General features: G+C 38.9%; 2 long non-coding RNA genes across 2 annotated transcripts in view; one reads left to right on the top strand and one right to left on the bottom strand.

Moving 5' to 3' along the window:
- LOC138170953 (uncharacterized) overlaps positions 1–24605 on the bottom strand; it is a 67276-nt gene that overhangs the window by 9130 nt on the left and 33541 nt on the right. The window contains exon 2 of the long non-coding RNA XR_011170781.1: positions 10219–10269. This is a non-coding gene — a long non-coding RNA (uncharacterized lncRNA). The remainder of the gene's footprint in view (positions 1–10218; positions 10270–24605) is intronic.
- LOC138170952 (uncharacterized) lies at positions 5375–18871 on the top strand. The gene is made up of 2 exons (XR_011170780.1): positions 5375–5503; positions 18354–18871. It is a non-coding gene; the product is annotated as an uncharacterized lncRNA (long non-coding RNA).

Below are 24605 nucleotides of genomic sequence, written 5' to 3' on the forward strand. Positions count from 1 at the left end.
CTTCATAGGATCTTTGCAGTTAATTTGGATGTCTATAATAGTCAGAATGACTTGGTCTGTCAAAGTTGTTCTTAAAACAATACTACTGTTACTATACACAGTGTTCTCTTGGTTCTCCTCATTTTGCTTTTTGTTATTTCATGGAGGTCTCTCCATGCTTTCCTAACATCATTGAGCTAATCATTTCTTACAGCAGAATAATATTCCATCATGAACATATACCACAATTTCTTTGGCCATTCCACAAGTGACATGCATCTCTACAATTTCTGCTTCTTTGTCCCTGCAAAGAGAGCTGCTATAAATATTTTAGGACATGGAGGTTCTTTTTCATTTTTCTAATCTGTGAAACAGACTTAATAGTAGTATTGCTGGGTAAAAGGGTGTAGGCAGTTTAATAACTCTTTGGGCCTAATTCCAAACTTCTCTCCAAAATGGTTGGATTGCCTCACAGATCCATCAACAATGAATTAAGGTCCCAATTTTTCATTTTTCCCTCCTTTTCCCCTTCCATCATTTTAGCCAATCTTATAGGGGTAAAATGATATCTCAACATTGTTTTATTTTGCATTTCTCTAATCAATAATGATTTAGAGCATTTTTTCATATGACTGTAAGTTGTTTTGATTTCTTCATTGGAAAATTGCCTGTTCTTATCCTTTGACCATTTATCAGTTAGGGAATGATTCACATTCTTATAGATTTGACAAAGTTCCTTATATATTTGAGATATGAGACCTTTATCTGAGGAACTGTCTATAAAATTTCCCCCCAGTTTTCTGCTTTCATTCTGAACTTTGCTACATTTGTTTTCTTTGTACAAATCCTTTTTAATTTAATGTATTCAAAATTATCCATTTTACATCTCACGACACTCTCTATTTTGTTTGTTCATAAGTTGTCTATCCATAAATCTGATAGGTATGTTCCATGTTCTTTAAATTATCTTGTCATATCTCCCTTTATGGCTAGGTCATGTTTCCATTTAGACCTTATAGTAAATGGTGTAAGATATTGGTCTATGCTCAATTTCTGCCAGACAGTTTTCTAGCTTTTCCAACAATTTTTTACCAAATAATAAATTCTTATACCAAAAGCTTAATTAAGTCTTTATACTTGTCAAACACTATGTAGTTATATTCATGTGCTGATATGTACTTAATGTTTAATATTCTTGAATTGATGCCATGATCCTCTTTGAGAACAGAAGGACAAACAACTTCTGTAAGGAGAAAAGAAGCTGCCCCACTGGGGATCCAATCGGAAATGACCAGTTGTATAACACATCTCTCTTGCTTGCTTTCTTTCCCTTCCCTCTGTCCCCATATGGTGTCTTACCTTTACCTGCCAGTGCTCTGCCTAAAGGGAATGTAAATTTTGATCACTTTTTTTTCTTTTTCTTTTCTTTGAAACTTTTTTTTTTCTTAAGGACCAAGTCTTAAACCCAAATCACTCTGACTCTCATTGATTGGCCAACAAGAGGTCCCAGGTCAAGCCCTCCTTGGTCATTGTTTAGACCCTGATGGCTCAGAGTGAATGTAAATAGCAGCTGTTTCTATTTTGGCTGGAAACACTGAGGGACTTCCCCTCCCAGACTGATTTTTTTTTAAAGTAGGTAAAGAGACCATTTTCTGCCTCATTTCTTTATATTTTTCAGTTTTTTATTACTAAAACTTAAATAGAAAATAAAAGAGAATTAAGAAACATATTGTAAACTTAAATACAAAATAAGAAAAAAAAAACATGCCATGTACACAGTAGACCGTAAGAGAAGATTTCCATTTCAACAAAGCCATTTTTCCATTTCCATTTCAACAAATAAATACTACACCTTGTACTCAGAGCTGTCCATCTTTTCTTTGCTTCTTCATAAGTTTTCTTTTGTTCTCTGCTGTTCGTTTTTTACTTTGCTATTTTCCCCCTTCCTCTACCCCTCCCCCAGAAAGCCACAATTAAATTCACATAATAGGGGAGCCTATTCACTGAATAGGTGTTGCCTTAGTCAAGCTGAGACCTGTTAAAGACTTTAGCTTGAAAAGGCTATGGTCTCCCATTGTATCCAGGACCATCTCCAGACATCATGATTGATACCTGGCCACTGGAGGAGAAAGTGAGGCTGGTGACCTCACACAGCCCTCTCTCACTCAAATTAAAGTCAACTGCAAGTCATGTCATCATTTCCCTGATGTCATGGTCCTCTTCAAGAATGAAGGACAAACACAACCTATTAGATATAGATATATACACATATACATATATACATACACATATGCATATATATATACACACATACATACATATATAGACTTATACTTGCCCTAACAATTTCTACTCCTGATCTTTGTTTTTATGTTTGTGTGTATCTCTTATTTCCTATCCCTCCTAATTCCTCTGCTTTACTTCTACCCACTACCTTGTCCTCCTTCCCTTATCCTTCCATTCCCATAAAATCTAAACACTCTTTTATATACCACTTTGATCTAGTCCCTGACCCTCCCCTCTAAAGATCACACCTTTATCCCCCCCATTCCTGTTCATCTAAACACCCTTCTATATCTCCTTTTTAACCTATTTCCTCATCCTTCTCTCTAGAGATCCCTCCTTTTTCTCCTCCCCCCCGCCCTATTTCCTTAGCCTTTTATTTCTTTCTGAATTTAGAAGACTTTAATACTTTTCTAGGTATATATGTATTGTTCCCTTTTGAACCCATTCCTGATGAAAGTAGGGTTCCAGAACTACCAGCCCTCCTCCCTCATCTAATTCCTGTGTCAGTTCTTCCTCTCACACTTCATTTGTACAGAATAATCACTCTTTTTATCTGTTCCTAAATAGTTTTACTTTTTTAAATCATTTCATACTCACATCTACCCCAATCTTTCTTATGAACTACCCAATTACTAATAACAATCTTAGATATGCATTTTACATTTCCTCATATAAAAGGTAAACAGTCTGTCCTTATCAAGTCCCTTGTAATTAGCCTTTAGTATGTACCTTATATTTTTCTTAGCTTTTTGTATGTTAAATCTTCTATTAAGCTCAGGATTTTTTTTAACAAAGTCCTGAAAGTCTGACAATTCATTAAATGTCTACTTTTTTTTCATTCAAGATTATGCTTAACTTTGCTGGGTATGATATTTTTGACCACAACCCCAGTTCTTTTGCTTTTCAATATATGGTCTTTCAAGACCTGTGGTCTTCTAGTCTCACCACTGCTAGGTCTTGGGTGATTCTAATTGTGGCACCACCATATTTAAATTTTTTTCTTGTTGTTTGTGATGTTTTTTCCTTGAGTTGGCAGCAGGGGGGGATCAGAATTTGACTATAATATTCCTGTAGGTTTTCCTCATAGGATCTTTTTCAGGTGCTGATAGATGAATTTTTTCTACTTTGCCCTCTTGTTCTAATGCTTCAGGACAATTTTCTTTAAGTATTTCTTGTATTATTGTATCAAGATTCTTTTTTTTTACCATAGCTTTCAGGTAGTCAATTATTCTTATGTTTTCTCTTCTTGAACTGTTCTCCAGTTGTTTTTCTTATGAGATGTTTCACATTCTCTTCTATTTTTTCATTCTTTATATTTTGTTTTATTCTTTCTTGATCTCTTATAACTTCACTGGCTTCCCCTTGTCCAATTCTGATTTCCAAGGAGTCATTTTCTTCCTTATGATTGTGGATCTCCTTGGTTGACTTTCTTTTCATGATCTTGTTTTCTTTATTTTTTTTTTTTAGTTTTTCCTCAATCTCTCATTTGATTTTTAAAATCTTTTTAAAGTTCTATGAATTCTTTTGGGACAGATGACCATTTGATATTACTCTTTGGTGTAGAAGAGGGTTTTTTGCTTCAATATCCTCCTTTAAAGATGAACCCTGGCCTTCTCTATTCCCATAAGTAACTTTCTATAATTGGATTCTTTCTCATTTGCTTGTGCATTTAAAAAAAATTTGTAATAGTTTATTTTTTTGTAATCACCTTTAGTCCTGGGGAATGGGGGATGGTGCTAGAACTGAAAACCAAGACCTCCAGCCTCCTGCAAGTGCCCCCAGCATCCTATCTCACTGCTCCTCCATTCACCAGAGGTGTACTGCTTCCTTCTGGCCCCAGGCCCTGTCTTGGCAGCACAGCCCAACTTCGTTCCTTGTCAGCAGAGGTTCCCTTGATCTTTCCTGGCTCAGATACCCAGCTCTCTTCACTGTCCTAGGGTTAAAAGTTCCTTTGGCTGGGGCTAAGGCAGTCTCCTAATCCAGCTATCCCCAGGGCTTGCTGCTTGTTGTTTAAGCAGACCCTAGGCTGAAGGTGTTTACTCTTTACAGGGACTAAGCCTCATCCTGGATCTTTCTTCAGATCTTCTCCAATTGTCCCAGAAGGACCCCTGCTCTGCCTCTACTCTTATTTATTTTTACAGCTCTATGTTTGTCCTGAGGCACTATTTCATCTCCTTTGTGGGGAAAAATCTCGAGAAGTTAGAATTTTCTGACCTACTCTGTTATCTTCCCAGAATCCTCTCCCCTGCCTCATTTCTTACCTAGCCTTAATCACTGAATGGGTGTTGCCTCAGTCAAACTGAGACCTGTTAAAGACTTTAGCTTAAAAAGGCCACAGTCTCCCACTGCATCCAGGACCATCTCCAGTAGTCCTGATCTATATCTCTCTACTGAACCCAGATGGTTCTAGAGGAGAAAGTGAGGCTGGTGATTTTGTACAACCCTTCTTCATTTAAATCTGATTCACTTTGCATATTATGGCACCACCTCCATGGTCCTCTTCCAGAATGAAGGACAAACAACAACCACGCCCTCATGGAGCCCTCCCTAGTCTCCTGCTTAGCTATCTTTTTTTTTAAGCAATCAGGGTAAAGTCACTTGCTCAAGGTTACACGGCCAGGTGTTTCTGGGTGGATGCTAAGTGTCTGGGCCCAGATTCGATCTCCAGGTCATCCCGACACTGGAGCTGGTGCTCTTACTTGCTGTGCTACCTGGCCGCCCCTGCTTAGCTGTCTTTGAGGTGGTGTCTTCCCCTCCCCCATTAAATTGTAAGCTCCTGAGGGCAAGTATTCCTTTTTTCTGCTTCTATTTGTAACCCCAGCAATTATCGTGGTGACTGGCACAAAGTAAGGGTTGAATAAATGCTTATTGACTGACATCAAAAGAAAAGAAAGATTGAGAGGAGAGGATTCTGGGAAGATGGCAGAGTAGGTCAGAAAATTCCAAACTCTCCACATTTCCTCCACAAACAGGATAAAATGGTGCCTAAGGGCAAACATAGAGTGCTAAAAATAAACAAGAGTGGCAGAACAGGGTGAGACAATCACAGAAGATCTAAAGAAAAATTCCAGGATTGAGGTTTGGTTCCTGTGAAGCATAAACACCTCCAGGTTAGTTCCATTGCAACAGCATGTGGCAAGTCCTGGGGCTGGCTGGGTTGGGACTGGATAGCTGGATTGGGAGGCTGCCTTGGCCCCAGCCAGAGGAGTTTTCACCTCCTGAACAGCTGGGGAATTAGGTGAGTGAGATGGGGAAGATTGAGGGAACCTCTACTGATAAGGAATGCCAGATCCATCTGTATTTCTGACATGGGACCTTGGAGGAGAAGGAACCAGCACATACCCTGTGAGTGCAGAAGCAGTAGGACAAGGCTGTAGATACTTACAAGAGGGTGGAGTTCTTGGTTTCAGATCCAGATGAGAGGGGAGAACTGAAGGAGGTTCTGAGGCCAGAGGCACCATCCCCTATGACCTAGGATTAGAGCTGATTACAAAAAAATAAGTTGCTACAATTTTTTTTTAATAATCAGGCAAAGGAGAAAAAAATCCAAACATAGAAAAATTACTATGAAAATAGAGAGAACTGGAGTTTGTCTTCAAAGGAGAATACTAAAACAAACAAAAAAAGCCTCTCTTACCCCAAAGAGTAATGTCAAATGGTCATCCACCCCAAAAGAATTCATAGAAGTTTAAAAAGACTTTACAAATCAAATGAGAGAGATTGAGGGGAAAACAATAAGATTATGAAAAGAAAGTTGAACAACTAGAAACAGAGATCCAGAATCTTTTTTTTTTGCTTTTTGGAGGGCAATTGGGGTTAAGTAACTTGCCCAAGGTAACATGGCTAGTCTTTTTTGGTGTGGTTGTGAAGTGTCTGAGTCTGGAACCGAACTCAGGTCCTCTGACTCCGGGGCCAGCGCTTTACTTGCTGCGCCACCTAGCTGCCCCTAAATCCAGAATCTTAAGGAAGAAAATGACTCTTTGAAAATTAGAATTTGGCAAGGGGAAGCCAGTGAAGTTATAAGAGATCAAGAAATAATAAAGCAAAATATAAAGAATGAAAAATAGAAGAGAATGTGAAACATCTCATGAGAAAAACAACTGATCTGGAGAACAGCTCAAGAAGAGAAAACGTAAGAATAATTGACTACCTGAAAGCTATGGTCAAAAAAAGAATTGATGTAATAATATAATAAATACTTAAAGAAAATTGTCCTGAAGCATTAGAACAAGAGGGGAAAGTAGAAATAGAAAAAAAAATCCACCTATCACCACCTAAAAGAGATCCTATGAGGAAAACCTACAGGAATATTATAGTCAAATTCTGATTCTCCTCCCCCCCCACCCAGCTCCAGGAGAAAATATTACAAACAAGAAGAAAAAAATTTAAATATGGTGATGCCACAATTAGAATCACCCAAGACCTAGCAGTGGTGAGACTAGAAGACCACAGGTCTTGGAACACTATGTATTGAAAAGCAAAAAACTGGGGTTGTGGCCAAAAATATCATACCCAGCAAAGTTAAGCATAATCTTGAATGAAAAAAAAGTAGACTTTTAATGAATTGTCAGACTTTCAGGATTTTGTGAAGAAAAACTGAACTTAATAGAGGATTTGACATATAAAATCCAAGAGAAACATAAGGAACATACTAAAGGCTAATTACAAGGGACTCGATAAGGACAGACTGTTTACCTTTTATATGAGGAAATGTAAAATGTGTATCTAAGATTGTTATTAGCAATTGGGTAGTTTGAAAGAAAGATTGGGGTAGACGTGAGTATGATATGATTCTAAAAAGTAAAACCATTTAGGAACAGATAAAAAGAGTGATTATTCTATACAAATGATGTGCAAGAGGAAGAACTGACACAGAAGAATTAGATGAGGGAGGAGGGCTGGTAGTTCTGGAACCCTACTTTCATCAGGAATGGGTTCAAGAGGGAAATATATATATATATATATATATATATATATATGTGTGTGTGTGTGTGTGTGTGTGTGTGTGTGTGTGTGTGTGTGTGTGTAAAAAAGTTTTCTAAATTCAGAAAGAAATAAAAGACTAAGGGAGTGTGGAGAGGATAAGGGAGGGATTTTTAGAGGGGAGGGTGAAAGAACAGAATGGTGGGGGGTATAGATTTGTGGAAATGGGAGATTAAGGGAAGGAACCTTGGAGGCAGGTTAGGTTAGGTAACAGGAGGGCAAGTAGTGAGTAGAAATAAAGCAGAGGAGTCAGGAGGGATAGGAAATAAAGATACACAAACATAAAATAAAGATCAGGGGCGGCCAGGTAGCTCAGCGAGTAAGAGCACCGGCTCCAGTGTCAGGATGACAGTGTCAGGAGATCAAATCTGGGCTCAGACACTTAGCACCCACCCAGAAACACCTGGCCGTGTAACCTTGAGCAAGTTACTTAACCCCAATTGCTTAAAAAAAATAAATAAATAGAGATCAGGAGTAGAATTTATTAGGGAAAAAAGTAGGGCTAGTAATCATGGGTTCAGATAAAGTTAAAGGTAAAATAGATTTAATCAAAAGAGAAAAAATAGGAAAACTATACTATATGTCAGCCATATTAATCAATATTGTTTTAGACTATTGAAAATAACTAGATGGTATATTTAAATATTGCTGTGGTGTAGGAAATGACTAGTTGGTGGGCTTTAAAAAATATGGATGGGGCATCTAGACGGCACAGTGAATAGAGTACCAGCCCTGGAGTCAGGAGTACTTGAGTTCAAATCCAGCCTCAGACATTTAACACTTACTAGCTATGTGACCTTGGGCGAGTCACTTAACCCCAACTGCCCTGCATCCCCCCCGAAAAAGAAAAAAAAATATGGATGGACTCAGACTTATAAAAGAAGAGGTTATCCACTCTCAGAGAAACAGAAGATGAAGAAGTATAGATGCATATGAATGTATATGTCTATATATGAGTATGATGATAGATATCTCAGTATATGTAAGTGTATGTATGTGTGTATGTATTTGTGTATGTATATGTGTGTTTGTAAGTGTATATATGCATCTATGTATCTATGTATATACATATACATACACATATACATACACAGATACATAAGAGGGAAAAAGAACAAAGTAAAAAATGTGCAGCAGAGAACAAAAGAAAAATTACAAGGAAACAAGAAAAGATAGTTCTGAACACAATGTTATTTATTATATAGGCTTTCTTAAAATGGAAATTTATTCTTGTATATTTTTAATCCTCTCATGTTTCAGTGCACATGGCAATGTTTTTTTCCTTCCTTATTTTGAATTTAAGTTTTAATATTCAAGTTTATAATGTGTTTCTTTTCTTATTGTGTATTTTTTAAAGATGAGAAATTTTTTTGTTCAGTCATTTTTCAGTAAGGTCAAGAATGAGGGCTAAGAAAAGGCCATTGGTCCTAGCAATTAGGAAGACAGTAATTCTGCTTTTGGACAGACATAAGTTAAAAATTTCTTGTTTGCATCGAGTTTACATTTGTCTCTTGGAGATTTTTCACCTGCTATTTCTAGCTGTTAGCCACTGAAAGGTGGCCTTGTAACCAAGTCAAAGAAGATTCCCTATTCTCTGTCATGTTTGGCGATTTCCTGGCTTGGTCTCGATGCTTGAAGTGTGTGGCATTAGCTAGGCTAGAAGAAAGTATGTGGGTATGGAGAAATGGAATGAAAAATGGAGTGTGGAATGAAATGTTTGTAATTGAGTTTTGAGGGATTAGCAGGATAAATTAGGGAGAGAAAGTGATTAGTTAATAGCTCTGGAGGAAGCTGGGGGAATATGAGTCAATGTTTGTGTTCGATAGCATTGTTTGGGTGCACATCCTTGGCAATTGAAGGGTGTATTTTGGGTGTGGTTCTGTGGTTCTGGTAGGATTAATCCCTAGAATATTGTTCCTTAGGGCACACTTCTATTTGAGGAGGATGGAGAGAGTGAGAAAGAAGGCCTAGAGACAAATGGAGGCACCAGCTGGTGAAATCCAGTATGGCCTTTTTTGACTCCCTCCCCGACAGTGATTCCAGCATTTGGGGTTAATGATCACAGAGTTCTGTCAGATGTGAAATGCCTCGATGTCACAGTTCTGAGTCCTCAATAACTTGACATAGGAAAAGAGTGTCTCTAGGGGTAGGAGTAGAACCAGAGCCAAATGTGAAGCCTCGAAGTATCAGGGGAAGTGGGTTCTGCTCTCTAGGACCAAGCAAAATAAGAGTTTTGGAACACAACTAGCCTCCCACCCCTGGTTTTCTCTAGGCTAAAGATTCCCACTTCTTTCGATTGATTTTTGGTCTAGAGGCCTCTCACCAGACTGGCTTCCTTCCTCTGGATACACTTGCTACCTTATTCATGTCCTTTCTAAACTGTGGCACACAGAGCTGGACAAAATCCCCGAGATGTGTTCTGACCAGGGCAGAAGACAGAAAGATTATCACCTTGCTTATTCTGGACACTATAGCAACCCCTTTTTTAGCAGTCATATCAAACTGAGAATGTTGCCCACTAAGACCCCTAGATCTTTTTCTCATACAAATTGTTGGTGTGCTTATCATGAGTGATTCTTACTAAAGATCCAAATAAATACTAGGTTAGTATGAGCACAAAATGGGGAGAGGGAAGGAAGGGGGCTCCTTCGCTGGCCTCTTCATTTTGTAAAGGATTAGTCCTGTCTTCATTTTTGTTGCCCATCTCATTCTTCATGACGTGCCCAGCATTTGGCAGCCTCCCTAGTTAAGGTTGTGTCTCAATGGGGCATCCAGAGCTGATCAGAATTAAGGATTTTCAATCTGGTCACCTGGGCTGGTTCTCACCATTTGCAGACACTACAGAGCCCTTGATCAATTCCAGCAACTGTTTACAAATAGTTCCAAATCAGTCTAGCTGACCTTACACACTGAATCACTCACTCCACCCTGCCTTCAAACATCCCCCCAAATCTATTCCTCTCAGGATACCTCCAATGTAGTGATGAAGTAAGGTCATTCACTATCAACTCCAAGGCCATCCTAAAAGAAAGAGGAAAGCAAACAGATTAATATTCTATTTCCCAAAGAAGCTAATTTTTCCAGTCATGTCTCAGACAATGTCTGGGAACAATCTCTGACCTGATAGTTAGTTGACTTGGGTCTTTCCAAAGTAATTATTATTGTCCCCCTAAGATCTTATGGGGGAGGGAATGAAAGGTTACTGAGGGCAGGAGAGGAAAAGGGAGAAAAAAAGTTCTTCCCTCATCTCCCCAGCTTCTCCTCATCCTGAAATTACCCCGTATTTATTTTGTATATAGGGGAAGCCATTCAAGATGGCAAAGTAGGAAAAAAATCAACGTTTTTCAGGAAAAAAAAAATCAGTTCTCCCCCAACAACTACAGCAGACTACATTCTGAATCAGGAAATCCAAGGAAATGAATCCATTTTTTCAGCACAAATTGTCATAGGGAGACAGACACTAGGGAGAGGGTCCAGCCAGTAGGGAGCTGTGTGGAGCCTTCCAGAATGGGGGCTGACCTGGGGCTTTCAACTGTACATTAGGGCAAGGCAATGTCCTGGATCTAGCAAGAACAGGCCTGAGAATGGTTCAAGAAACTGGCGCAGGATTCAGTTAGAAGCTCTGTCATTTAAATTCCAAAGCAGAGTCCCAGATTCAGTGTGAACTAAGGAAGGGACCTACCCCTATGAATAGTGACAGTTATGTAGTTCTGATCCTGGAGTAGGGTTTTAGATTCAATTTCTCACCCAATCTGGTCTTCCTCAGATTCACCAGGGCAGGAAGCTCAGGCCAAAAGGGAGCCCACACTTGTTGGGCTCTGAATCTGTAGAGTCTGCCAGCTAGCTTATGATGGCTAATGGTGGCTAAGGGAAAGCCCATTCTACTGGAGCTCTGACCAGAGGCAAGCTTACATTTGTGTTGCCCAGATCCTAATTGGTGTTCAAGCTTGCAAATCTCAGACCAGGATAGACTTCACCCTGGATTAAGTCACTTTGCACCAAAAGCTTTCAGGTCCCTAACCTGAGCTTCTCCTTAGATTCTTAAAGAACACAGACCTCAGCAGCCAGAGAAAGCAACAGCAGAACCCAAGAATACAAAACAGAACCAAGCAAGGCCTAAACAATTCTCTACAGAATTAAGCCTAAAAACAAAGTCCTGATTCAGGATGTAAAGCTAGAAGAAAAAGTAAACACACAAATAAAAAGACTCCTATGATAAAAAGATACTATGGTGAAAGGAAGGTCTAAGCACAAACTCAAAAGAAGAGAATGACTCCAAAAGATCTGCGAGCAATTGTTGTTTTTCAGTTCTATCTGACTCTTCAAGACTCCATTTGGAGTTTTCTTGGCAAAGATACTGGATTGGTTTGCTATTTCCTTCTCCAGCTCATTTGACAGATGAGGAAACTGAGGCACACAGGGTGAAGTGACTTGCTCAGGGTCATACAGCTAGGAAGTGTCTGAGGTCGTATTTGAATTTAGGTCTTCCTGACTCCAGGCCTGGGGCTCTATCAACTACAGTGCCACCTAGCAAGCAAAGCCTCAGAAAAACATAGCTTGGACACAATTCCTGGGAAGAAATGAAGCAATAATTTTTTAAAAGAGTTTTTAATATGATTTTGTAAATGAAATGAAAGCACCAGAGGAAAGAACTGGAAAAGAATGGAGGAAAGATTTTGAAGGAAAATTAACACAGCACAAGAAGTACAAAATCTATCCAAAGCAACAGAACCCTTGGGAATTCAATAGAAAAAAAAAACCCAGAAGTTAATGACTCTAGAAGACAAGAAATATTAAAACAAAATCAAAAGAGTGAAAAATAGAAGAAAATCTAAGGTATCATATCAAAAGCAGCTAAGATAAATAATTGAAGAAAACCTGAAAGCTATTACTCCTTCCCCCACAAAAGAACCTGGACATCACATCACAAGAAATCATGAAAACTACCCAGATTTATTAGAGCCAGAGGGAAACCCACAAACAACAGCTCTCAAGATTACCATAGGCAAAATCCAGAGCTTCCAGGTTAAAGGAAAAAAAAATAAGAAACGTCAAGCAGGCAAGAAAGAAAGAATTCCAGTACTGAGGTGCCACAAGTATAGAATCTGATACATTATCAAATCTGATTTAGCACCCACCACTACAAAGGAGTGGAAAGCTTGGAATACAATATTTCAAAAGCAAAACAGATACAAGTTTACAACTAAAAATAATTTATCTAGCAAAACTGAATATAATCCTAAAGAAGAAAAAATGGGCCTAGAGTCAGAAAGACTTGAATGCAGATAGTCTCAGACACTTCCTAGCTAGCTGGATAAGTCACAACCTCTGTCTGTCTCAGTTTCCTAATCTGTAAAATGAGGACAATAATAGCACCTCTTTTCCAGGGTTGTTGTAACGTTAAATGAGATAATATTTTTAAAGCACCTTGCAAAGCTTAAATCAATATATAAATGCTATTATTATTATTATAACAGAGGAATTCCAAGCACCAGGGGTGGCACAGTGTATAAAACAGTGGGCTTGGAGTCAGGAAGGCCTGAGTCCAAATCCAGCTTCAGATACCAGCTGTGTGGCCCTGAGCAAGTCACTTCACCCTGTTTGCCTCAGTTTCCTCATCTGTCAAATAAGTTGGAGAAGGAAATGGCAAACCACTCAAGTGTCTTTGCAAAGAAAACCCCAAACAGTGTCACGAAGTTGCCCATGACTGAAACAACTGAACAGCAACAGATAGAACCTGACTCCTAGGTTGTGAACATCAAACAAGATATAATTTGTAAAGCACTTACCACAGTTTCTGGAACATAGTAGGAGCTTAATAAATGCTTATTCCCTTCCTGATGAAAAGGCCAGAGCTGAGTGGAAATGTTAAAATGCAAACACAGAGTCAAGAAAACATAAAAAGGTAGATGGGAGCAAACAAAGAGAAGAAACCAAATAAGGATGAAGTGTTCACATTCTAATAGGGTGAGATGATGCAAGTGTGACCCCTAAATCCTCGTATTTAAATAGCAATTTAAACAATAGATGGAGTTAAAGACAGAAGATATAGGAGTGGTTTTGTTGTATTTTGATGATATTATAAGAAGGAAGGAAAGAAAAGGGGAAAAGGACCACATTGGGGAAATAAGAGAGTGGAAAGGCAGATGAATTATCTACTTTCTCCATACCTTTATGTGTTCCAAGCTCGTATTGGTCTGATCAGCCACAGTCGGGCACACTGAAATTTGACTTTATCATAGTGATGTCATTTTTGTCCTCTTCAAGAAGGAAAGACAGCAAATATAAACCAGTTGCTGTTTCTCCCAATACAATGTAAGCATCCTGAAGACAAAGACTGTTTCCTTTTTATCTCCCCCATCTAGAACAGTGAATGGTACACATTGATTGATTGAAAATCATGGGAAGGTAGGAGAGAGAAGGGAAATGAAAGGGGGGAAGGGAAGAAAAAAGTAAAAGAGTGGAGGGCTCACTGGGTAGGGGACAAGAGTTCTAAATCCTTGAATAAAGAAACAGAAATAAATGGAATCAAATAACTCTCCCCCACCCCCATGAGAATGGATTAAGACCTGAGGGGAGCCCCAGAAGGGAAAGGAACAAATCAGGAACAGGCAGGTTACAAAGGCCAGATTCCAAATGGGTACCACCCTTGTAGATTTAAGCACACCCTACCACTCACACATTCCTACAGCAATTTATACACACTCCCATTCAAATATATCCTTTATCACACCTACTATATAATCCCCATAGAAACTCATGTGTATACAAACAACAATCCTCAAACCCAAATATTCTCTGGCACTGTTCCCAGTAAGGGTAGCCTTGCCTAGACAGGTTATTTAACCTTTTTTCTTCCTTAGAATCATTAGAATATATCAGAATAGGCTCTTAGACCTAGAGTTGGAAAGGAGGTATGCTAGTACAGTCCCATCATTTTACAGAGAAGTAAAAGGAAGTCCAGGGAGGTATGGTGCCTGCCATAATGTTACACAGGTAGTAAGTGGGAGCTGATCAGGTATTCAGAGTGAGGTCCTTGGAGTCTAAATTTAATTTAGTGTTGTTTCCAATGTACCATACTACTTCTTAATGACAAAATCGACATCAAAAGACCTTGATCTTTTTATTTCTATTTTGGAAACAGCAGCTTCTCTACCTCCTTTCCCCACTCCCCCTTGTTTACAGTGTGTGTGTGTGTGTGTGTGTGTGTGTGTGTGTGTGTGTGTGTGTAGCAGCAACCACACTGGCATCCCCAGGATGGCTGTTAACACAGGTTCTTAGAGCTGCTTTACTAGGAAAGAGAGCTGTTTAAGGGCTCAACAATCTTCTTTAATTACATTCACTAGTTCAGGGGAAAGGTCAGTAACCTGAACTTCAGAGAAAATACAAAGAAAATACAGGCAGAGGAATAAAGACCAACAGGCAGGCCTTCTAACTGTCTGAGAAATTAGCACAGATCAACAGACAGATCCAACTGTCTGACCAAGACAATACATACATAGTTACCAGAGAGAGAAGCACCAATATCTGGGTTTTTCAAAGCCAGGGGGCTACTTAACAGCTACCCAGAGTCTCATCTGGTCAAATCACAAGGACACTCTTCCAATGAGTGAGTCACAAAGCAAAATGCTAACCTGAGACTATATATACCCTTTTTAGAGCCAGAGGGCATCACAACTCTCCTGACTCAGTGCCTAATTATAAATTAACAAAAAGTGTGAAAGCCTTCCTACACAGCAAGACTTCCCTAGGCAAGCTTCCCTTAATGGGCTCCACCTGAGGCCTATTAATGGGTGGGGAAGATCTTATATCCCATTAACATTACAATGTGTGTGACTGTGATTGTGATTGTAGGTGAGTGGGGTGTGGGGTGTGAATGCGTTTTTTGTGGATGTATGTATATTATACATATATATGGGGGGGAGGGAGAGACAGAGAAAGACAGAGAGAGAGAGAGGAAGAGGGATACAGAGACAGAGAAAGACAAAGACAAAGACAGAGAAAACCAGAGAGAGAGAAAGAGAGAAAGTCAGAAAGAGGGAGAAATGCAGACAGAGAAAAAGACAGAAAGTCAGAGAGAGAGAGAGAGAGAGAGAGAGAGAGAGAGAGAGAGAGAGAGAGAGAGAGAGAGAGCTACATGGCAATGGAACTGGAGCTGACCTTGGTGTGAGGAAGACCTTGGCTGATGTCCCATTTCTGTCACATACTTGTTTCATGACCGTGAACAAGTCACTTAAGCTCTCTGTGTCCCTCCAGGAAACTCTCCAGGACTGTAAGTTTCAGAGTAGATGCTGATCTGCTTTGAGAGAGAAAGCTCCTCACCAGGAGCTCCTTAAAGCATTGGGACCATAGTTCCAGTCCAAATTATCTATCTATCTATCTGTAAATATATATATATATGTATATATATATATAGACACACATACGTACACCATTGTGTATACTAGATATACATAGTATCTGTGTATGTATGTATATATTTGTGCTTGTGTGTATATATGTATGTCTTTCTACATATACATGTTGTTGCCCTCACATAGAACGTAAGCTCCTTGAAGACAGGAACCATTTCCTTTTTTCATTGTATCCCCAGTGCTAGGCAGTGTGCCAGGCACCAAGCAGATATCTAATAAAGGCTTGGCAATGGGTCAATTGATGGTAAGTCCCTGAGCTGGGTCTCCTGACAGTCCTGGGTTCTTTTCAGTCCCCTGAACTACCCTTTGATATTAGTTGATTGGCTTATTTGAGGCACCTAATTCATCTTTTTCTGTGAGAACAGTTGTCAGGATAAAGAAGGAAAAGGCTACTGACTCCATGCCAAACTAGAGTGGTAAGTAAGTGTTCTGATAAGAAAACAGACATTATCATGGAAGGTGTAGCAGCAAGCATCCCAAGTGTCCTCAGGGTTTGCTGCCAATACAGGTTCTTGGATCTGCTTTGTTAAAGGAAAGCAACTCAAAATGGGTTAACAAGCTTACTTTAATCAGTCAGACATATATCGTTTACCTTGTTCAGGGGAAAAGGTTGGCACCCCGAACTTCAAAGTACACAGACAGAATTATCAAGACAGAAACAGATCTAGTAGACAGATTTCAAACTGTCCAACCATTACATCCATACCCGGTCAACATCTGGGTTTCAACATCTGGGTTTTTTCAAAACCGGGGGGCTCAGGACAACGACTTCCCAGAATCCATATCAAATCACAGAACACTTCTCAAAGTGAGCCCCAAAACAAAGCTACACATCAGGGCTTATATAGCCTTCTCCTGGCTCAGAGAATGTAACAACCTTTTGGACCCACTGGCCAATCAAAAAGTATCTACTGAAAAACAAGCCTCCCACCCCAGGCTCCAGGTGCACTTTAGCCTAGGGGCAGGGAAGATCTTTAAAATTTACATTCTTATTACAGAAGGTACCATTGAACAACCTCTACATAGCAGGCCAGTTCATGTAATAGTGAGCAGAGTTTTTGGGTCAGCAAGACAGTTATTTCTTCCACCTTCATCAAAGTCTAGGGAACCCTCCCTGGGGTATAGGTACATGATCAGTTGCCCCCTGGGGCAATCTGTTTGATATTACGGTTGAGACCAATGAGGAGAACCTTTTGTCCCTAGAGAAGGGGAGTGTTGTTGGGAGGTAGGGGAGACAGTACGGTGGAAGGGAGAAGCCAGGTCCATAATCTCCCCTCATTATCCTTCTGATAGATCAATGGACTTGTACTTGGATGAGCTACAATGCTTGAGGGTACAAGAGGGTACAGGGTATTCTGATTAAGAAAACAGTTTGTGCAATTGAGAAGCCAAAATTGTGTTGTTTCTAACCTCCTTGGAAAAGTTTCTAAAAATATCTGTTATTAATAGAACTTATCTCCCCACCAGTGATCACAGCCCAGAGCTGGGAATGGAGATAGAGAAAATGCAAGAGACTGGATGGAGCATGTGGACCTAGCCCAGGACAGACCTTGAGAGGGGTTGGGTTTTTTTTGGTTTTTTATTGATATATGTCATTTTTCCATCACCTTCATTTTCAAACATATCCTTCCACCTCCCAAAGAGTCACCCCCTCTTTTTTTCTTTTTGGAGTGGGGAAGGTAGGGCAATTGGGGTTAAGTGACTTGCCCAAAGTCACATGGCTATTTTTGTGTGAAGTGTCTGAGGTCGGATTTGAACTCAGGTCCTCCTGACTCCAGGGCCGGTGCTCTATTCACTGTGCCACCTAGCCACCCCAGTCACCTCTTCTAACAAAGAATAAAAAAGAGAACTAGAAAACCAAAACTAATTAACACATCAACCCCAAATGACATTCTATGGAGTGTCCCGCACCCTTTCTTTCTCCAAGTTCCTCAAATAATTTTGAGTTTATTCTGGTATAAACTCTGGAAAATGAGGAAGCTGGAGTTCATGACCTCTCAGGTTCCTTCAGTCTCCAGGTGTAGAAACCTATGTTGGTCTAAATCTAATTTCTACCAGACTATTCTCCAGTTTCCCCCTCTACTCTTATCAAATAGGAAACTTCCTTCAAATAATTCATCATCTTGAGTTTAACACTAAATTATATGCACAGGTTTTCTGATTACTCCTTGCCTCATCTGTTCCACTGGTCTACATTTCATTTTTTTTTTGCCAGTACCAAATAAATTTGATGATTACTTTTTTAGGGTACCATTTGAGGTCTGGAAATATTGGCTCTACTTGCTTCCTACATTTTTTCATAATTTCCCTTGAGATTCTAGATCTTTGTTTCTCGAAATGAATTTCGTAATTGTTTCATCTAGCTTTATAAAGTATCCCCTTGGTAGTCTGATTGCTAGAGTACTCAATCTGTAAATTAATTTGGGTAGTGCCAACATTTTTTATTATATTGGCATGGACCATCCATGAGTACTGGCTCAACTTTCAGTTATTTGAATCATTCTTTATTTCTTTAAGAAACTTTATGTAATTATGTTTACACAGGTGCCTTGATTATGCTTTTGTAGGTTGACTCACCAACATTTTATACATCTTGTAATTATTTTAAATGGGACTTCCCTTACTGTTTTCCTCCTAGGGTTTGATTATTGTTAAATAGAAATGCCATGTTTTCATTTTTGTTTTTTCAAGGAAAACAAATTCCCACATCAGTTATGTCCAAAAATATATGCCTCATTCTCCATCTTGAGTCCATCACCACTCTGTCTCAGAACAAGAAAGAGAAGGAGAAGAAGAGAGAGAAGGAAGAGAATGACCATGACGATGACAATTCTGTCTTGGGAAGTCCGTCATCAGGCCTCTGACATCATGCTTGGTCATTGTATTGATCTAGGTACATTGGTATCACCTCACTCTACATCACTTCAGACAAATCCTCTGAATTCAGTGTCTTAATTTAATCCCTCTCATTTGTCACTTCTGATAGCACAATAGTATATTCCCCAACTAATAGTTTCTGGTTCTTTGCCCACACAAGAAGAGTGAATATAAATATTTTTTGTACGCACTTGTTGCTGCTGATTTTTGTGGGTTGTTTCGTATTCTGATACTGTAGTATTTTTGTTGTTTCAATTCAATTGGTTTCTTTGTGGATTTTCTAAGTTAACCATGATTGGTTGGTTAGCTTTTAATAAACCCCTCTCATAAGTTTGTTTTTGTTATGTGTTTTTTTTAATCTTAAAAATGGAACGAAAGGGGAAAAAAAAGAATTGTGATTATTTAGCTTCTTTGGAAAAGGAATTCATTGGGTTTTGGTGAATTGAGGCCCAAGCAGGAAAAGCTTGTGAGCTAGGTCAGTTACAAAAAGATCTATGTTTGTGCAGCATTGATCCTGGCAGGAGGGCAGACTGATTTGGCAGCCTCTTGCCAGGGCTTTGAAAGAGCTAGGCCCAGAGGGCTGGCCTAGCTAAAGACCAGCTTGTAGCAGCTACTATTGCTTCATTGACCGTGAAAATTTTTGGAGTGTGGGCTCTTGATCTCACCCCATTTCTAAAGCGTTCATTTCACTCTGGGTGCAATCTCAGCCACAGGCCTTTCCTACAGACAAGGCTAAGGCAGCTCAAGAAGGTCTACTGTATCTCTACCAGCTGCACTTGAGTCTCCTTAGCAGCCATCAGTTAGTATGTGGTCCCCTGGAGGAGGCCTGTGGGAAAATGAGCCCTCCCTTCTTGTGGGTGGAAATTGTCTGCAATGATATGTGTGTGTGTGATTGATTGATTGTGTGTAATTGTGTGTGTGATTGATTGTGTTGTGAGATTGTGTGTGTGATTGTATATAAACCTGTCTGATGAGATTCATGGTAGAAGGGCTAGGGGCAGCTGGCAACCCAGCTAGACTTGGAAAGCCTATGGGGAGAGGATGAATTGGACTCTGGGGAAATTAGTCTTATTTGTGCTTCAAACTGACCACGGTTAAACCCAAGAGACCTGGGAGGGACTCAAGGGGGCATTGCTTTGCAAACAAGAAGGGGCAGGAAGTTGATCCAGAGCTTGGAGGATTTGGTCCAGATGACTCAGTTGATAAGAGTACCCAGCCTGGAGTCAGAAAGACTCCTCTTCCCTAGTTCAAATCTGGCCTTAGACACTTACTAGCTGTGTGACCCTGGGCGAATCAATTCACCCTGTTTGCCTCAGTTTTCTGTAAATCTGTAAAATGAACTGGAGAAGGAAATAGCAAACCATTCCAGTATCTCTGCCAAGAAAACCCCAAACAGGGTCACAAAGAGTTGGACACAACTGAAAAATGAATAAACAACAACCTCTCCAATGAAATAAAAATAATATAAAATAAAATTATGCATCTCTTCCCTCTCCCTTTTGCAGAGGTGGTTATACTGCTTATACTGCCAGACGTGGCAAGTTTTGTTGAACTGGTTTTTTTTTCCTCTTTTTTATTTTTAATCTTTGTTGCAAGGACCAGCTGGCTGGGGAAGGGAGGAAGGAAGGGAAGGGATATATTTGGAAATTAAAGTGATGTGCTCAGTTCTGGACACCCCAGTTTAAAAACATTTATCATCTGAGGGGTATCCAGAGGAGGACAAGCAGGATGGCGAAGGGCCTGGAGTCATGGCATATGAAGATCAATCGGAGGAACTGGAGATGTTTAGTCTAGAGAAGGGAGAAACCCAGAGAAGAGAAGGCTCAAAGGGAACCTAAAATCTATCTCCAAGTATTTGGAGGCTGGCCAGTGGAAGAGGGAGTGAGCTGTTTGGCCCCAGGGGGCAGAACCTAAAACAATAGATGGAAGTCTCAGAGGAGCAAATTTAGGCTTGTCATCTGGAAAAACTTCCTAACACATAGAATTATCCAAAAGGGGCTGCCTCAGTCAAACGTGACTGCCCCCCTCATCCCATCCCATCCCCACATCTCACTGGAGACCACTCGTCTAGTTTGGCTTTAGTTTACACTACATAGTTCCCCTCCAATTCCAATTCTGTGATTCCATCACAAATAAAGAATAATCAAATTAATTTAAAATTAATTTGAATAACATTTAAACCAATTTATTAATAAATAACATTAATGTAAATAATATTTAAATGAATATAATTTATTAACAATTAAAATTAGTGTAAGTAATAATTAAATTAAATTTATTAATTAAAATACATGTAATATTTTAACAAATTTAATTTATTAATAAATAAAATTAATGTAAATACAATTCAAATAAATATAATTTAAATAATGCAACACAAACACACAATGCATCACAAAATACAGTTTAAATGATTTAGTTTATTAATAAATTACATTAATATAAATTATATATTTAAATGAATTTAATTTATTAATAATTAAAATTAGTGTAAAAATAGTTAAATAAATAAAATTCATTAATAAATAAAATAAATGTAAGTAATAGTTAAAACAAATTTAATTTATTAATAAATAAAATTAATGTAAACACAATTCAAATAAATATAATTTAAATAATTCAACACAAAATATAATTTGAATAATGTTTCAATAAATATAATTCATCAATAAATAAAATTAACGTAAATAATATTTACATGAATATAATTTATTAATCATTAAAATTAGTGTAAATGATATTTAAATAAATTTAATGTATTAATAAGTAAAACAAATGTGACTATTATTTAAACAAATTTAATTTATTAATAAATAAAATTAATGTAAATAATATTTAAATACATTTAATTTATTAAGAAATAAAATTAACACGACTAATATTAAATGAATATAATTTATTAATAATCAATATTGATTTAAATAAATTTGATTTATTAAATAAAATTAACGTAGTGTTTAAATAAATTTAATTTATTAATGATTTTATTAAGTAAATAATGTTTAAGTAAAATTGGTTTGTTAAAAATATTTAAGAAATAAAATTGAATAAAATAAAATTTAAATAACAATTATATTTAAAATAATAATAAAAATTAAAATGGTGCTTCATGATTGAGATGAATGTGCCTAGTCCAAGACACTAGTTTGCAATGAAGAAGTTAAGCTTGTTCTCAAGAAGAAAATGAGCCTCATTTATCCTTTAGGAGGAAGACCCAGAGATGGAACCAAGTGGTGGTTAGACCTTTTGACACTTGAGTTTTACATCACCTCTCCTCATGGTTCCCCCCCGCCCATAACTCTGGGAGATGGGTGTTACAGGTATTATTTACCCTTTTAAAAAATGAACATGCTTTATTTGTTTTAATTATATCATTAGAATGGAAACTGTTGGCTGTCATTTCCCTTAAAGGGGGAAATTGATCCAAACATATACTGGTGCTTTTCATTTTAAAAAAAATTATTAAATTTATTTATTTTTAGTTTTCGACATTCACTTTTATAAAATTTTGAGTTCTAAAAATTTCCCCCCTCCCTCCTCTCCCCCCTTCCCAAGATGGCATGCAATCTGATATAGGCTATACATGTACAATCATGTTAAACATTTCTACATTAGTAGTGTTGTGAACAGAAGAATCAAAACAAAAGGGAAAACCATGAGAAAGAAAAAAAGCTAGAGAGAAAATAGCTTTGATCTGCATTCAGACTCCATAGTTCTTTCTCTGGATGTAGATAGCATTTTCCACTGGTGCTTTTCAAAAGATAGTAATTAAAAAGGTTGAGTGCTTAAGAACTTCCCCACAGTCACACAGTTAGTGAGTGGCAGAGGTGGGATTTAATATTTCTGATTCCAGCTACTGCATTGTATCTACTAAGCCAAGATGCTTCATAAAGAAAGCCCAGGATCACAAATCAGTAGATGTGGGTTCAAATCCAACTTCAACAATGCATATTCTCTGCCTTTGGACAGGTTACTTAATCCAGATTACTTCATCAATTTCCCCATTAAAAAAAATAAGGAATTTGACTAGATAATCTCTTGGGTAGCTACGTGACCTAGGGGCAGTTTCTTCCTTTTTCTGGGCCTCAGTTTCCTCATATGTAAAACAAAAGGCTTGGACTAAATGGTCTCAGACCCTTTCCAGTTCTGGGATAGATTGTGACCCTAGGGCTGGAAGGGGAGAAGTCCACCCTTATTGCGTCGGTAACTGGAAAGTGCTAGTGTCTGAATGCTACTGTATCAGGGTGGCAGGACCACTGATCTCCAAGGGCAAGTGGACTGCAGTTACTGCCAATTTCCCTAAACAAGGCACCAACTTCTTTCCCCTTCTGAGGCTTCCAGCAGACTGCAGAAAAAAGTAGAGCCAGGAATCCTGCCAGGGCTTTGTTATGGACTGTTTGGGAAGAAAGGAGAATGAGAGACAGGAAAGGACCCTTCCTGGTGAGAGATTTTGAGTCAATAAGCATTTATTAAACACCTACTATGTGCCAGGTCGGAGAATATAAAGAGGCAAAAGACAGGCCCTGCCCTCACATCAGACCTCACAATCTAATGGGGGAGGCAACGCGGGAACAACTTTGTTCCAACAAACTACAGATGGGATAAATAGAAAATAATTAATACAGGGAAGGCACTAGAATTAAGAGGGGTTGGGAAAGGCTTCCTAGTCGAGACTTAAAAGAAGCCAAGGAGCTAAGCATAGCTATCCCTTCCACATCACAGGGTTAGGTGCTCAGCACCCCCACGATCTGGAAAATCTGCAGAGAAGAAGGCTGAATTATTGTGGCATTAAAAGAGAAAATATGTTGGTATCATACAATACTATACATATATTTTATGCATTTCTGAGTTTCTAAACTTCTTCTGTGTTGTCTTTGGCTTCTGCAAAACTCCCCAAAAATTCCCATTTAATTTCTTATTCTGACCTGAGATATATCAAAAGGAAAGCCCCAATATGGAAGGGATTATTGAAGTCAGAGCAGAGGAAGAGGAAGGAGAGAGCTCTGGTCATGGAGACAGTCAGAGAAAATACTGGGAGATGGACTGTCTTGTTTTTGTTTTGTTTGGGGTTTTTTTTGCTTTTTTGCAGGGGAGAGGCAGTTGGGGTTAAATGACTTGCCCAAGGTCACACAGCTAGTAAGTGTTAAGTGTCTGAGGTCGAATTTGAACTCAGGTCCTCCTGACTCCAGGGCCAGTGCTCTATTCACTGTACCACCTAGCTGTCCGGACTGTCTTGTTTGTGGAACAACCAAGGGGACAGTGTCACTGGACCAAAGAGTATGTCAGAGAGTATAAGGTATAAGAAAACTGGAAAAGTAGAGGGCAGGGCCGGAGAAAGCATGGGGTGGGAGGGGGGAAGGCTAGATTATCAAGTGCTTTGAATGCCAAACAGGATATTGTATTTGATTCTGGAGGTCATAGACCTTCAGAGCCAGCAGAGTTTATTGAGTATGTGTGTTGGGGGCGGGGGGAGTAGTGGAGGAGGGTAGGAATGACATGGTCAGACCTGCACTTTAAGAAGACCACTTTATTTTTTTATTTCTTTTGCATTTTTGGAGGGGGGAGAGCAGGGCAATTGGGGTTAAGTGACTTGCCCAAGGTCACACGGCTGGTAAGTGTTAAGTGTCTGAGGTCGAATTTGAACTCAGGTCCTCCTGACTCCAGGGCCGGTGCTCTATTCATTGCACCACCTAGCCACCGCAAGAAGACCACTTTAGCAGCTGAGTAGAGGATGGACTGGCATGGGGAAAAACTTGAGGTAGGCAGCCCCTACCCACAATCCAGGTGTAAGATGATGGGGGGTTATACCAGAGTACAGGTTGTGAGCCTGGGGGACTGGATAGTGTTGCTTTCTACAGCAATAGGGAAGATTGGAAGGGGAAGGGGGTGGAGTTCAGTTTTGGACATGTTGAGTTTAAGATGGATGTCCAGTTTGAGATGCCTAGTAGGAAGCTGGCAATAGGAGACTGGAGGCGAACAGAGACATTGGGACTGGATAGGTAGATGTGAAAATTATCAGGAAAGAAAGAAAGAAAGAAAGAAAGAAAGAAAGAAAGAAAGAAAGAA

The sequence above is a fragment of the Petaurus breviceps genome, unplaced genomic scaffold (genome assembly GCF_028583685.1).
Source record: "Petaurus breviceps papuanus isolate PSGF00001 unplaced genomic scaffold, PetGlider_PUasm1.0 400, whole genome shotgun sequence".
NCBI classification, from domain to species: Eukaryota; Metazoa; Chordata; class Mammalia; order Diprotodontia; family Petauridae; genus Petaurus; species Petaurus breviceps.